This window comes from Ambystoma mexicanum, chromosome 2p (genome assembly GCF_040938575.1).
Source record: "Ambystoma mexicanum isolate Mex_15411 chromosome 2p, UKY_AmexF1_1, whole genome shotgun sequence".
Lineage (NCBI taxonomy): Eukaryota > Metazoa > Chordata > Amphibia > Caudata > Ambystomatidae > Ambystoma > Ambystoma mexicanum.
The window spans coordinates 818,380,592-818,395,657 of NC_090923.1; the positions used below are offsets into that span (position 1 = coordinate 818,380,592).

The following is a 15,066-nucleotide window of genomic DNA, read 5'->3' on the forward strand; positions in this document are numbered from 1 at the left end:
CCTCTCTCCCACTATACAGGTCTCCCAAATTTAGCAGGGCTCTGTCTCCTAATTGCACTGTATGATATCTAGACTGCACTGATAGGCCTCTCTCCCACTATACAGGTCTCTGAAATAATCTAACCGCGCTTAGTTCAGTACCCACTAATCCCGAAAACCCGCCACTACCTAACTCAACTAAATTCGATACCCACAGACCACTAACACCCTAACCCCCCACACCCCCTGACAGTTTACCCTTAGGAAACACCCTCCACCCACCGACAGAAAGCAACACTGAGCCAGAGAACACCCCAGCGTACCCAGAGAAGGAAACCGAGGTCACGGCGACCGCACAACACAGCATAGAGGACCAACTACCACACTACGCCTGCATCTAGACTGGAAAATGGCCCGTACCAGAAAAGGACACCGAGAAAGAGAACAAGACCGAGCAACAAGAGACGCGAACACACAACACTGACAGAACCCACAAGAAACAGCCCCATTGCAAGAAAACACGCCTAAAGCAGACACAACCGGAACAAAATCCACAAGAGAAAAATCCCTATACCTCACACCTTACCTCGCAACAACTACGGTACACCGACACCCCAACACGGAAACCTCGAAACATGCAAAGAATTTCCTGACAGACGCCGGAAAAAGACGGGGGCAATCAACAAGAGAATGGGAAGGCTCCGACCCCGTTACCCCTTACATTACAAGAACAGAGTGACAACACCAATTCCCACCAGGCCCTGCACAACACGGCGAAGTACCAACAACGCCACTCCCCACCCAACAATCGAACCCAAAGAAGAAACCACTGCCGATCTTCATCCGAGTAGCATCACAGCAGAAACGCCAAGATTAATCAGCCCTGTTATCAACTTACTAGACCGCTTCAATGAAGAAGCAGCTGTCGCTGTTCTTCATCCTACCAACATCAATGCAGAAACTCCACGAACATACAATTACAGAATCGAACAACATATAACCTCAAAACAGAACCTCACCCAGAGAATCCACTGTAACCTAATAAACGCAAGGTCAATGGACAAATACTCAACGGAAATATACGACCTGCTGTCAGAAGGAGGCATAGACATCCTATTTGTAACCGAAACATGGCTAGACGACAACTACAAGATCACCCTCAACAACTGCCTGCCCGAAGACTTCAAATGCATCCAAACAAACAGGAAATCCAAAAGAGGGGGGGGGACTAGCGATCATCCATAAGGAACAACTGACCATCAAAATGGAAGACCCACTAAACATCGACAAATGCGAATCCCTAATACTACGACTTTCAGTAAACCACAAAACCAACCTGAAATTCATACTAATATACAGACCACTAACCTACGATGCGACTTTCATAGACGCCTTCACGGAAGCAATCACTACCCTAGCTATCAAGCACGACCATCTGATCATCCTTGGAGATTTCAACATTTGGTTCGACGAAGAAACCACAACCACACAAAAATCATTAACCGCCCAACTAGCAACCATGAACCTGCAACAACTAGTCAAAGGAGCAACCCACTCAGCAGGGCACACACTTGACGCAATCTTCGCCAACAAGGATCTCATCACCACGGCACCCCCAATTCAAATACTTTGGAGCGACCACTTCATTATTCCGTTCATAATCACAACGGCCGCTCCGACAAAAAAGCAACAAGAAAAACAACCCATCGTGATGGAAAGAAACTGGAGAACCATAAAAAACTCCAACCTAACCGAGCTCCTAGAACTAAGCAAACCACAAGCATCAACAATGGAAGAAGCAGACCTAGACAAAAAAGTTGCCCTACTTCATACCTGGATCACAACAACCTTTGACGACATCGCCAAAGAAAAGCCTTTCACCCCATCACGCAAGAAAACATCAGCAAAATGGTTCACCCCACTACTCAACGCCATGAAAAGGAAAAACCGAAAACTAGAAGCTGAATGGAGGACCAACAACACCACTGCAAACAAAATGAAATTCCTACAACAGATCCGCGCATATAAAAAGGAAATACAAAAAGCGAAGAGGAAACATTACGACAACCGAATCACCAGAGCACCAAACGCTCAAAAAGAACTATTCAAAATCATAAACGAAATAAAAAACACGCCGGCCTGCAACAACAAGCCAATCCCATCGACAAAACTCTGCGAGGACCTCGGAGACCACTTCAAAAACAAAATAACCTCCATCCAACACACCATACGAAACAATCCGAGCGTCCACAACTCAAACCCCACCGACACAGACGAGGAACACACAAACAAGCTACGAAACTTCCCAGAAATATCAGTTGAGGCTTTCGTCAAACTGGTAAACCGAAGCAACAAATCAGGCTCTCCTGAAGACCCTTGCCCTCCGGACATATACAAAACATTTCTCAAACAAGGAACCCCCATGGAATACCACAGGAATCTCCTCAACCTCTCAATCTCAACAGGCAAAGTACTGCAGGCTTTCAAAACGGCTTACATCAAGCCACTACTTAAAGACACAACAGGAAACGTGGAGGACCCATCTAACTACAGACCCATCTCCAACATACCCTACACAGCCAAACTGCTAGAAACGTACGTCTACCAAATGACCCAAGAATTCATAGAAGAGCACTGCCTACTAGACCAGGCACAAGTTGGCTTTAGACCCATGAGAGGAACAGAATCGGCTCTCCTCTCAATATGGGACGACCTAAAAACAAACGCAGACTCAAACAACAGCACCGCCCTGATTCTCCTTGATCTGTCGGCAGCCTTCGACACAGTCAACCACGCCATCCTCATAAAGAGATTAGAAGGACTAGGGATAACGGACATTGCCCTACTATGGATCAAATCCTTCCTAACAAACAGAACAGAAACAATATGGATGAAACCTTGTAAATCCAAACCCAGAGTCTCCACGTGCGGAGTACCACAAGGATCATCCTTCTCCCCACTTCTATTCAACATCTACATGTACCTATTAATCAAACTCATCAAAAAACACGGCCTCACATGCTACAACTACGCCGACGATACGCAAATAATCTTCAACATACAAGACACCCGAGAAGAAAGCACCCCACTAGAGAATTGCCTTTGAGACATATTCAACTGGATGAACCTCAACCATCTCAAAATTAACCCAGGTAAAACAGAGATAATGATTGTTTCAAAAAAGGGAGGAGACATCAACTACATCCCATGGCCAAGAGAGCTCGGCACCACACCAGAACCTTCATCTATGGTAAAAAACCTGGGGGTCCTGATGGATAACAACCTCACCCTGGAGCCACAAGTAAACTCAGTAATCAAGAAATGTTTCTTCCTCCTGCGAGCAGCAAAAAGGATCCTACCGTTCCTGTCGTTCGCCAACAAAACACTTACCATCATCGATCTGATCATGTCCAGAGTAGACTATGCCAATAGCTTATACATGGGCATGCCCGAACGACTTCTGAAAAAACTGCAAAGCATACAAAATGCAGCAGCCAGACTTCTCCTCAAGCTACCCAGAAGAGAACACATCACACCCGCGCTAAAAATACTACACTGGCTACCGTTGAAACAGCGAATAAAGGTCAAAGCCATGTGCATCACGCACAGAGCAATACACAAACAAGGCGCAGAATTCCTAAGCGCAAAACTGCGCCTACATCAACCGACAAGAACACTAAGATCAAGCACAGACATACGCCTGGAACCAAAACCCTACAACAGGAAAAAATTTGGAGGATCGTCTTTCTCTCACCAGGCACCCAAAACTTGGAACGACCTACCTAAGAATATACGGAATACAACAAACCACCTAGCATTCAGGAAACTCCTCAAATCATGGCTCTTCAAAGCGTAACCACTACGGAGACGCACCGGAATGCCCATACACTAAAACAATGATGAAAATAACCCCAACTTCGGCCACTCTCAAATTGAACAAACGCTCAAGCCAAAGAACCAACCACTCGACAGAGCATAAGACATCATGGAAGCAGCCGCAAAGGAAGGTTACAGAGACTGTCCACCTAACTAGACCCAGACGAAACCTAGACCTACACTCTCCCGCTCTTACACACCGGACGAACACAGCCAGACTGGCAGACGCATCTAGATAGACGTTGGCCTGCGTCGCATGTGGATAGGACTGTTCGAAGGATAACACGCCCGCGCCTAGGAAACGTGAATGCTAGCTTATGCCACAATCAAAGCCGTGAACACCAACCTGCGTGGCGTTCGGATGGAGTTGTGAACGCTAGCTTGCCCACTCCTGGACCGATCTCTAAACACTAGCCTGCGCCGCGACCAGATAAAAGTGTGAATGTTGGCATGATCACACCAGTATGGAGCCCCAATCATTGGCCTGCGCCGCGCCTAGATGGGAATGCGAGGGCCAACAAGTGCCACTCTCCCCAGAACCGCGAGTACTAGCATTGGTAAAGGTCAGGTAACCCACTAACCAATAAGCTCAAACTCTGCATACTTATCTCACTCAAAAACTCACACAACCATCTCTCGCACAACAAACCGCATGCACTTCACAACACTGCAACAACACATAAACCGGAACAACAGCACACGTGGACTGACTCCAATCCGATACCTGCACCAAAGCTCAGCACCCTGTGTATACTGAGTTGAAGCTGCCAACAGCACACCACTTCTCTCACTATCCTACTCCCTTCTTCAACCTACTAACCCATCCCACCTTTATCGTTTGCAGATCCGCCTGAGCGCCTGGGGACCAATTCCATTGGTGACGGTGCGCGGTACAAATACCTTTAACATTTAACATTAACAAACAAACGTCACTTGCACTGCTACTGCTAAATGCACGATTTTTCCCTGCCCGTGCCACTTTGCCCCTGTCAATTTGGGAAAAGCATACACATTGCTGTTTTATAGGCGCCCCCACCCTACTTTTGTCTGTGGCCCCCTCTGTGCATCCCCTAAATTTGATTATTGGAGATGCCCCTGGGGGGGGGGGGCAGCTGTTCTCTTTGGTATGGGGAGTGTGGCACTGGAGGGGAGTCTTTGGGTAGGCTGAGGCACAGTACAAGTGGGTGGTGGTGCGTGGGCATGGCAACAGGCGGCAGGGGGGGGGGAGCGGGGCACCAGTCCAGTGGGTTTTCTCTTTGGGACAGAAGGGTATTGTGACGCTGGAGACGAGGATAGGAATGAGAAAGAAAGAGCCCGTGTTTTTTGTATTGCAAAGGGGCAGCGAACAGGTGGGGCGGATCAACACTAGTTTCGGTGATGCAAAGGGCGGGGGCGCTTGGGTGGGGCAGCGCTGCTGTTTTGCGGGTGTCAGAGAAAAAGGGGATCGCTGTTGTTTTGGGAATGGCAGGGAAAAGAGAGCGACGACGTTTGGGGCCAAGGAAAGCGCTGCTGTTTCGGAAAAAAGACGACGGGGTAAAGGGACAGCGTGGGTATTATTTGTAAATTTTTTTGGGGGGGAGTATGGGAAATGAGCGCCGTAGTGGCAATTCATGCACTTACCTTTAAAGTCACTCACCATTACAGCGTCGTAACAGGAATCGCTCGCTCCCGCCCCCTGCCCGTTCCAGCCAATCGAGGAGCTGGGGCGGGGCAAGGAGTCAAGCGGCCCTGACAGGCAGCACTGACAGGCAGTCAGGTGCCGGGATCCTGTACGTGCTGTCACCACGCCACGAGTGTTCAAAGCATAGCCTTTTCATTTTAGGAGGGTGTTGGCGGGGGGTTGGGGGGTTGGGCAGCTCTAGACCTAACCAGTAGTTGCACAGCAAAGCGCTTAAACATCAGCCATACAGTTTTTCCATTCAGGGATCGCAAACTAGTGCGTGGTTAAAGATGAAGGAGCCATGGTGCCCACGTGTTGCTTGTGTGTCTGTAGTCATCTACTTTGAATGCCAGGCATTGCTCCATCTGTTGTATTTCTTAATATTCAAGTTTTGTTGGATGATCGTTTTAATGGTGCAAGATGCGCGTTCCCTCAGAAATGACTGGGATTTTCTAATCCATCATTACAGTTGTGCGCTGAAACGAAATACTAGAATAACTTGTTCCTCAGTTGTGCTTTAGATGCATTTGGCAATTGTGCAATGAAATACATTATAACTGTTACTACTGCAGAGATGTGCAGTGATCTTTGCATTGTAAGGGAGTGTGAGTTAGTGTACATTCGGGCCGTGCATGGATCACCACTGCAATAGTGTAGTACTGGTTTAGTGTTCAGCACTTTACTGTTAAATTAATGGTTCTTGGATAGCGCTGAGGACCCGCAAATAACAAAGCGCTCACTGGATAGCTGTAAACATATCATGAATCATAATCTGAGTCATTAACAGAAGAGTACCGGGAAAAGCTAGGTTTTAGGATGAGCCCTTATAAGATTAAGTGTGGGAATAAATTTAAAATGAAATCCCACTGCGTGCCTCGTCGGGGAGGAGCAAATTATGCAAAAGAGGAGTAATATGTATTTAAAGTGGGTATTTGAGACTGTTCGACCCACTTGATTTTGTAGGCGAGAAACAAGATGCAAAAAGCGAATTGGAATAATCAATCTTGGAAACAATAATCGCTCTGGTGTTAGTACTCCACTCACTTTTAGACAAAAAGGAGCTGTTTTAACAGCCTTATTTAATACATGAAAGAAATAATGGTGGAATTAGGTTGGGAAGACATAGCTTGATTGGTATCAAAGATTATGCCTGAAGGTTTTACTTTAGATCAGTGGTCTTCAAACTTTTTTGGCCTGGGCTCCCCCTGAGCAAAATTTGGGCAGGCCGGCCCCCCCCCAAATGTGCCAGATGAACTTTTGCATGCCGTCATCGCACCCTACTCCCAGTACAGACCCTGGCCTCTCCCCACCCTGCTCCCACCACTATCCCAGTGCTTTCGCCCATCCTGCTCCCACCACAGTCCCATAACACAATCATACATGCATCCATACACATATTTAAATAAAAAATAAATCACCATAAACGTATCTTATGCAGCGGCATGCGTGTGGTTGCTAAAATGCCCCGCTCCAGCCTGCTCTGCCCGTATGTGCGAGGAGGATTGCAGGAGAACCCTCTCGCAAATACATACATGCAGTACCCCAGCCAACATTTCCAATGAGCTATGCAAGGATGGCGAAGCAAAATGCTCCCAGCGTTGCATGGCAAAGTGATCATGTGCGGCTGGGGAACTGAACTGTCAAAGGCAAACAGTGTTTCCCTTTGACAGTTCAGCCAGCCCACGAGCACTCCCTCAGCTGGAAAAAGCAGCTGAGGGAGTGCTCAGTGTTTCACTGGGCTGGCTCCTCGGCTCCTCCATAATGGATGAGGGGGCCAGTGGGTGGACGCCAGACGCCAGACTTGGACTGGCCTACAGGGCAATAGGTCGATGACGTACCAAAAACGAAAATGCTAGTGTAGGCCAGTCAAAATGAGCCACGTTTTTTGGCCAATGTGGGCCAGTTTGAGGAGTTACTTCACTATGCAGCGAGTAGTTTTGACCATTATTGCTGAATAAACATTCTTTAAATATCACAATTTGTTTACATTTGAACAAAAAACACCCCCTTGGATACTATTCAAACAGTCAGTGACTAAAGTACTGAATAGCCATTTGCAACTGCTGGCCACTTTTTCATTGGTGCCTAAGGCCGTTTTATGGTCCAGTCTGACCATGTGAGATGCCCCTGCCCATTTATTCCAATCTAAAAAAAAAAAAATACTTTTTTTTAATAACAAATTTCATGCTGGGCTCTCGCGCCCTCCCCTGGGATGCGGGCGCAACCCCCTGGGGGGGCGCGCCCCACAGTTTGAAGGCCTATGCTTTAGATGAAATAGAAAGGTCTACTATGTGCCTCATGAATTTGGCCACCATCCAGTCCTGTGAATTTACAACAGGAATGCAAGTGGTAGTAATGCAGGGTTTCTCCCTAATTCTGGATTTTGGTGGATTTACCATGAGTTGTCTGCCGCAGTGAAAGTGCTTAACTTCAAGGTCAGAATTCAGAGGTGTGGTAAAAGTGGCTGTAATTTGGTTGCTGCCAAAAAAAGTGGCTGTGAGAGAATTACAGGCACTGTTTTACTACACCGTCAAACTCGTAATGAGGCCCATTGTCTTCTTGTAAAATGTGTGTATTTTCTTGAGAACTATTTTTTTGGTTAGATGAGGTTGAGATCCATGTGTGTTCTGTTTTGCTTGTATGGAGACTGTGCTAATTACTGTCCATGGGCCAAAAAACAATTTCCAATTTGGTATCTGTGGGAAGATCTGTACACAAATTATGTACAGTTGAGTTTTGTCTGCTTAGCAATGGAAACCAACCTCTATGTTAAACAGAGATCATGTAGAGGTTGTACATATATATGAAACAGCAAGGAGGACAACTGGGAGCACTCAGGATCACCACAATGTAACAAGAGATTTTGGAGTAACTAAATTAGGCCGTACGGTAATGCAAGAGAACCTACTGATAAGAAAAGAAATAAACCATGCCAGAGCTGACTTAGACACCCTGGGCACAAATGACAATCTCTCCAGAATAATCTGATGTTCCCAGGTATCAAAGGTTGCCTAAAGATCCAGCATCACTAAGAGGGAGTCCATGCTCATGTCTTTGTTCCAAAGGAGGTTCCCCCACCCCCCCAGAAGAGCGGGCTCTGCCTCCCTGTGAGGTCGAAGTCCAGACTCTTTGTTCCCCAGGACATTGGAGGATTCAATGAACCCTTGAAGCTGGAGAGTACCCACATTCTTCAGCAACTTTGTCAGAAAATGGATGTTGGCTATCGGACAATGATTGCTTGGGTCATTTGGATACAAGGAACATTTCTTCAGTAGTTGGACACTCATGGCAAACTACTAAGGCATGGCATGGACCACCAGTGTAGTAATCTAGTAGTCATATGGTAAATTATGTAAAATTCTTGCTGCAGTGTAAGGGTCACCAGTGCACTAGTTAAGCAGCACAGAGACCCGTGGAACTTAATGTTCAACTACCTGGGTACTTTAGGGATTACCACTATACTAGGGATGGTGGAAACATGTTAGCCCTCACGAGCCGTGTTGCTGCAGAGCAGGAGTCACCACTGAAATATTGGAGTAGACTCCTGTAACCAAACTTCTGCTAACTAACCTGATCATTCTCTATCTTTCCACCTTACAAAACACATTAGCCAGCCAAGCACATGCTCCAGAGACCCAGCAGCTGCCACTTTAACAACCCTCTGAACCAACACCCAGCAAACTCTATATCTTTTTTACTAACCCACTACAGTCCAGGCCCCTTTAGGGCCACAGTTTAGAAGACGGTAGCAAACAAAAGAGCACCACTGCAATGCCTAGGGTTCCCCTCTGGCAACACCGACACAGAGACCCAATATGCATTACCCTAACTCACTTACATTATTACTAGCCCACAGAATGGCTGCTTCTGTAGATGAGGTCCGAAATAAAGCCTGCACTCCCATCACCCATTTTGAAGTACCAGGAACGTTCACACCAAAATATGTGACGTATGATGAGCAAATAAACCAGCAGAGAGCCGCAGTAAGGCTCTTCCCAGTACCCATCAGAAGAGCAACACCTATTGAAGTATCAATACCCAGACAACCATGGACAGTAAGGTATCCTTTGAAAAAATCCTACCAACAAATGAGACGAAATGAAGAGTGCCTAAGTACCGTCCCGGAAGAAACCAAAAAGGCATTAATGGAAGACAAATGGTGATGTCACGAGAGCCCGGACAGACTCACAGATAGAAGAAATGACAACCAAAAAATGACACACAGAGATGAAACACCATAAATAAAGATATCGTGAACACAAAGGAAGAGAACGATGTCGAAACATAAAGAAGCTTAAGCTGTAAGCAGGATGAAGATATTTAACCAGCTAACGCCTGTACATATGCTTGGAACCGCAAGTAAGCTAAGAAAACAGTGCAGCTTGTTATGCTAAGTAGAAGAAAAGCGCGGCAAGCGCCATTATACATAATCTACCACAAAACGAAGCACATTATTATAAGTGCGATTCCACTTTCCACGAAAAGCAGAATCAACTCAGGTTACTAGAGGCCAAACAAGACAAGATTCATATTCTAGCAAAATGAGAAGAGACGGCTGAATCGAAACTCAGCAGATGCAACTCGTGCCAGCAGAGCCAAGGTCATACCAATAGAAGGAACGAACAGAAGCTACATCTAATTGAAACTTAAGAACAGAATATCCTGTCTTTGAAAGGTCAAGATAAGGAAGCTGAATAAGAATTAAATGCACAAATTGAGAGAAACTAGGCAAATTCACAGTGTCTGCATCACGTGACCATCCGAGCAAGGTGAAGCACGAGTTCACACCTACGCTTGGCATCCGCCCAGGAAGAGATATCGGAACTTTCCCAGACAGAAGATGCAGTTTCGAGGCCAACCACAGTAACATAATTGACACATAGTTGTTGAAGGGATGATTGATTGTAACCTTAATTGGAGGAAGGCCGGGTAGCTGAGGGGGCACCCTGCACCTTGCTGACTATTCTACGTGCTGCTAAGTAAAGTGGAAATTTATGCATGGGGTTGGTGCCAACCCAATCAGAATGGACCAAATAATCTAGGGTCCTATAGTTAGTAGAACCAATGGGACGTTGTACTTTTAGTGATGTCTACAGTAGTCATTTTTGAAGGAAGGGCTTAAACGCCCACCTGACAGTATTTACCCAATCCCCTCACTCCGTTACCATATACAGATATAGTACCTATATTAAAGTTACCTTTTCCTAGCCAATAGAATTGCATGTTAACCTTTAAGTGTAACACATCAATTATGATGAGTTTTGAGTATACATGTCCCTGTTTGTATGAAGTTCATTGGAGTTGAAGCGAGACAGACTATCGCATCACTGCTGATTGCCATGACTCCCCATTTTTTCTACTTGTCATTAAACACATTCCCTTTGCCAAACCATTGAGTTGTCCTTATTGATTGGTGTTGGAGTAATAAATCTGCACCCCGATCCATCTCAAGGTGCAGCTATCACATCTTAAAGTACTTTGGAGCAAACCTCGGCTGTATGGGCCGGCCAGGGGTCTCCTGAGTACACTTGGTAGCAGAGGATGGTTATTGATTATCGATTATTGATTTGAATAAGACACCTATTGACTGTCGACATAAAGTAACTCTAGGTCTTTGGCAATATCACAAGTCCTTTGCCATTTGGCTGAGTAGACCGTGAAGCTCCCCGTAGACAGTGGTAGTGTAAAGAGACTGCAGACAGGGCCTGAAGGGACCCGTGTTCCCCACGCATCCCTTCCCATTCCTACGGGCAGCTGAACGGGCAAAAAAACCGAAGAAGGCGGTAACGAAGGCGGTGTTCCCGAGGGTCCAGAGAGGAACCATGCCAACGGTGAGTGAAGAAGGCTAATGTTCTGGCAAAAGTGCATGCTCTAGAACAAGTAACGGGAAAAGGTAACGGAGGGAGGTGGGAAAAAACTAAAAATAGTTAGAAGTAGAGACGACTGTATATATAAGGGGATAATGACTCAGGAATAATTAAATTAATAAAGGTTACCGGGGAGGACACCCGAGAAGTGAGAGGATTCGCCTTATTCCTACACTTTTAATACAATCGGCTAGAAGAAACGTGTACCCAGAGTCCCAGCTAAAGGGGTAACGATTAGACTACCACGACGGTTAAAGACGTTGTGAAAGGGGTACATTTAGACTCCATGAAGGAGTAATGATTAGAGGCAGAGATAACTGTGACCAGCTGGTGTCCGTCTAGTCTGTCAAGCGTCTGTCTTACATGTTTTTTGTGGTGATGTCATATGTAAAAAAAAATTCATAGAGAAGACTGATTTAAATGTTATGCGATTCAATAGCTGAGATAAAATTGCATATGAATTGATTTTTGTTGAGTAAATCAGAAGGTATAACATTTTGTGAAAATTTGGATTGGAGCTTGCAGTGTTTGGTGCTCGCTCATATTGCTGGAACTGTTTAAACACTTATATAACACTGGTCAACACGAAAGTGTTGACCAGTGTTATATAAGAGGAAAGGGAACAGATTTAAAGAATGGAGGATATAACTCCATTGACACACTTATGCAAACAGTTGCTGAAACACACACCCAAACTAAAGAAATATAGTACAGAGTGGGTTAAAGGGACTGACCACAAGATGTTTATGCCATGGCCACAAGGTGGGTCCTTATCTAAAGCCGTTTTACAACATATGACGACATATTTTCATGCCACATACACGGGGAAAAAGCTAGACAAACGCCTCGCTGCCCTGGAGCTTTGGAAAATATATGTGCAGGGAAAGGAGGAAGAGCCGCCAACAGATTGGATACTTAACGTATGCACAGAGGGGGGTGAGACGCCTACCGCGCCACCCACGCCATCTGAAACGAAAGTTGAAGAAAGTAAGAACGAGGGATTATACCCACTGAGAGAACTAAAAGCAGTCACGGGGTACAGCAACCCCGCATATGAGTCACCTGCACATAGTAGTGATGATAATCAAGGGAAAGATAAGGATAGGAATATTGCCTCCACAATCCCACGGGACAAAGGGAGACGTGATGACGAAAGAATAGAGCAGGCACAGACAAGTGCATCTCTCGATAAAGAGAGAGAAGGGAAGAGATGGAAGGGAAACAAAGATACAACTGATGAGATAGCTTTTGCAAAAGACGAATGGATGGGAGGGCACATTTTATTGAAACTTGATGGCAAAGGCATTGATGACGCAAAACCAAGGGAAAGGATAGAGGATGTACCGGGAAAGGGAAAAGAGAAGGAGTTAAGAGACGAAAGAATAAGAAAGAAAGACAGACAAAGGCGAGAACAGCTATATCGCGAAGAGCAAGAGAGACAGCTCGATCGCAATCCAAGAGCAGCCAATGACCAAGACAGACAGAAACAGCAGAGGTTAGAGGAAGAGCAAAGGATACATGAGAAAAGAATAAAGAGATGAAGAGATAAGGAAATTCAAAGAGCAGATGAACGTAGAAATGAAAAGAGAAAGGAAGAAGATAGGGTCAGAGAAGAGGCGAGGAAATGCAAAGAATTTGATGACGATATAGAACGTAAGCGAAGACAGAGAGCCCGCGATCTTGAATATCTGGGGAGAGAGGTTAAAAAACCTGATTCAGCAGTAGATTGGGAAGATATAGAAGAATTCTTTCCTGCATAGGATTCAGTACCAGGCCCGTCTAGGGCAAATATGGAAGATGACTTTGACACCTGAAGCATTGGAGAAACGATTGATAGAATATATGATGAGATGGGGTTAGAGCAAACACCCCAATGGGAACGGGAAGACGAGCGCCTGGAGACCACTCAGCTGTATGACACTGAGGATTTTCTCCCGAAGTAGTGGGAATAGAGACCTATCCCTGGATAGATTAGAAATAAGTAGGAGTAAGGAGGACACAAGGAGAGGCACTAGTTGGGGACAGACAATGTCCGACTTGGAAAGGGAAGAGCGCAAGGAAAATGAGGAAGAGATACGGAGTGAAAGACGACTCCCAAGGGAAAAAGGAATAGGATGGTCAGATACTAGCGAGTCTGCACCGAGAGTATCAGAGTCAGCCACACAGTCTGACCGACATGAAGAAGTATCTCATGTTCAGAGGGGGGTGTCATCACCTCCTTATTTAGACAGGCTCAGGAATGCTGACATCGGGAGCCGGAAAGTGGATACATGAGTTAGAAAAAATGACAGGAGGAAACACGTTAGCCATAGGGGACATTAAGGGTCACGAGCAGGCTACCCTGGCGTAACCACAATTAATACAGTGCACGACAGAGCTCCATTTAACAACTGTAGAGCAGCAGTATGGAAAGCACTACGAGTACTTACCCACCAAGATTAGCTCAACCATTGCCTGTCTAGTCATTGATTGCATTTTGCGCATGTACTGACCTACCAAGATTAGCGAAACCATTGCCTTTCTAGTCATTGATTGCATTTTGTACATGTACTTACCTAGCAAGCTGCAACTGGACTGCCACTTCCTGGCTGATCCTACCTCTGCCCAGCGCAGAACACCTATACGCTCCCTCCAGTGCACTCTTACACCACCACACAGACGGCTAGGGCACTTGGATCACGACATGCGGCCTCTGCCAACTGCCAGCCACCTTATTCTCACTATCATCGTAGGGTTCATCATCGCCACATCCATTTGTCCCCCCACTCCTAGCACCGCTAAGATCGACCTTCACCACCTTACTTTACAATATCCTACAATGCCCCTTAGTAACCCTTACCTCAATGACCCTGCCTTATGGCTCCAACACTTCGCCACTAAACCCACACCTAATCAACCATGCACGATCCAAGTCAGGAATCTTAGACTCGGATCCAGACTGCCTCGTGCCCCCTGTGCCCATTGCACTCAGCGTACACACGCCACCACTAATACACAGAAGTTACCACCATCCCACAGCGCCATCTCTGCCAAAGAACTCAAGGGTGCCCTCATTAATGCCAGATCTACTACGGCCCACGCATTGGACATCTCCGACCTCATCACCGACCATAACCTCGATTTTGTGGCCATCACCGAAACTTGGTTACACGCAGCCTCTGGCCCACTTCTTTCCCTCGCTATTCCCAACGGTTACACTATCATTAGAGCTGATCTACAATCAACATCTAAAGGAGGCGGAGTCGCATTCATACATAGAAATAACATCACACTTAGAATCATCCCCAACACTGAGCTCAGTTCTGCAGAATCCCTCTCCGTGAAACTAACCTTATCTCCAACCAACACTGCAACTATCCACCTTATCTATAGACCTCCAGGACCACTTGGCTCCTTCATAGATGAGATCACAGCCATTTTGACTGTCAATACCAAACCCAACTCTCAGGTATTGCTTCTAGGTGTCCTTAACCTTGGCCTACTCGACACCAAGGATCATCTGGGCTCTGAGGTCGCGACCACTTTAGCTAATTTAGGATTCCAACAGCGCATCGATGAACCTACCCATATTAAGGGCAGAACGCTCGATTGGATTACTGACCTCAATTGCAACACCACCATAAGCTCGAACCACGCTTGTGCCTGGTCCGACCACCATATCATCATCTTCCACCTAGCAGCGAC

General features: G+C 46.1%; 1 protein-coding gene across 11 annotated transcripts in view; it reads right to left on the reverse strand.

Annotated features, from left to right (window-relative positions):
• The window catches only part of C2PH14orf132 (chromosome 2p C14orf132 homolog), a 275,910-nt gene extending 270,303 nt beyond the window's left edge, over nt 1-5,607 (reverse strand). For 8 of the 11 annotated variants that reach the window (XR_011302028.1, XR_011302031.1, XR_011302035.1 and 5 more), the window contains exon 1: nt 5,476-5,557. The gene's annotated coding sequence lies outside the window, so the exon portion shown is untranslated. Of the gene's footprint in view, nt 1-5,475 lie in introns of all 11 variants that reach the window. The other 3 variants (XM_069644513.1, XM_069644510.1, XM_069644514.1) reach the window with 3 other exon arrangements.
• Nucleotides 5,608-15,066: the final 9,459 nt, after the last annotated feature.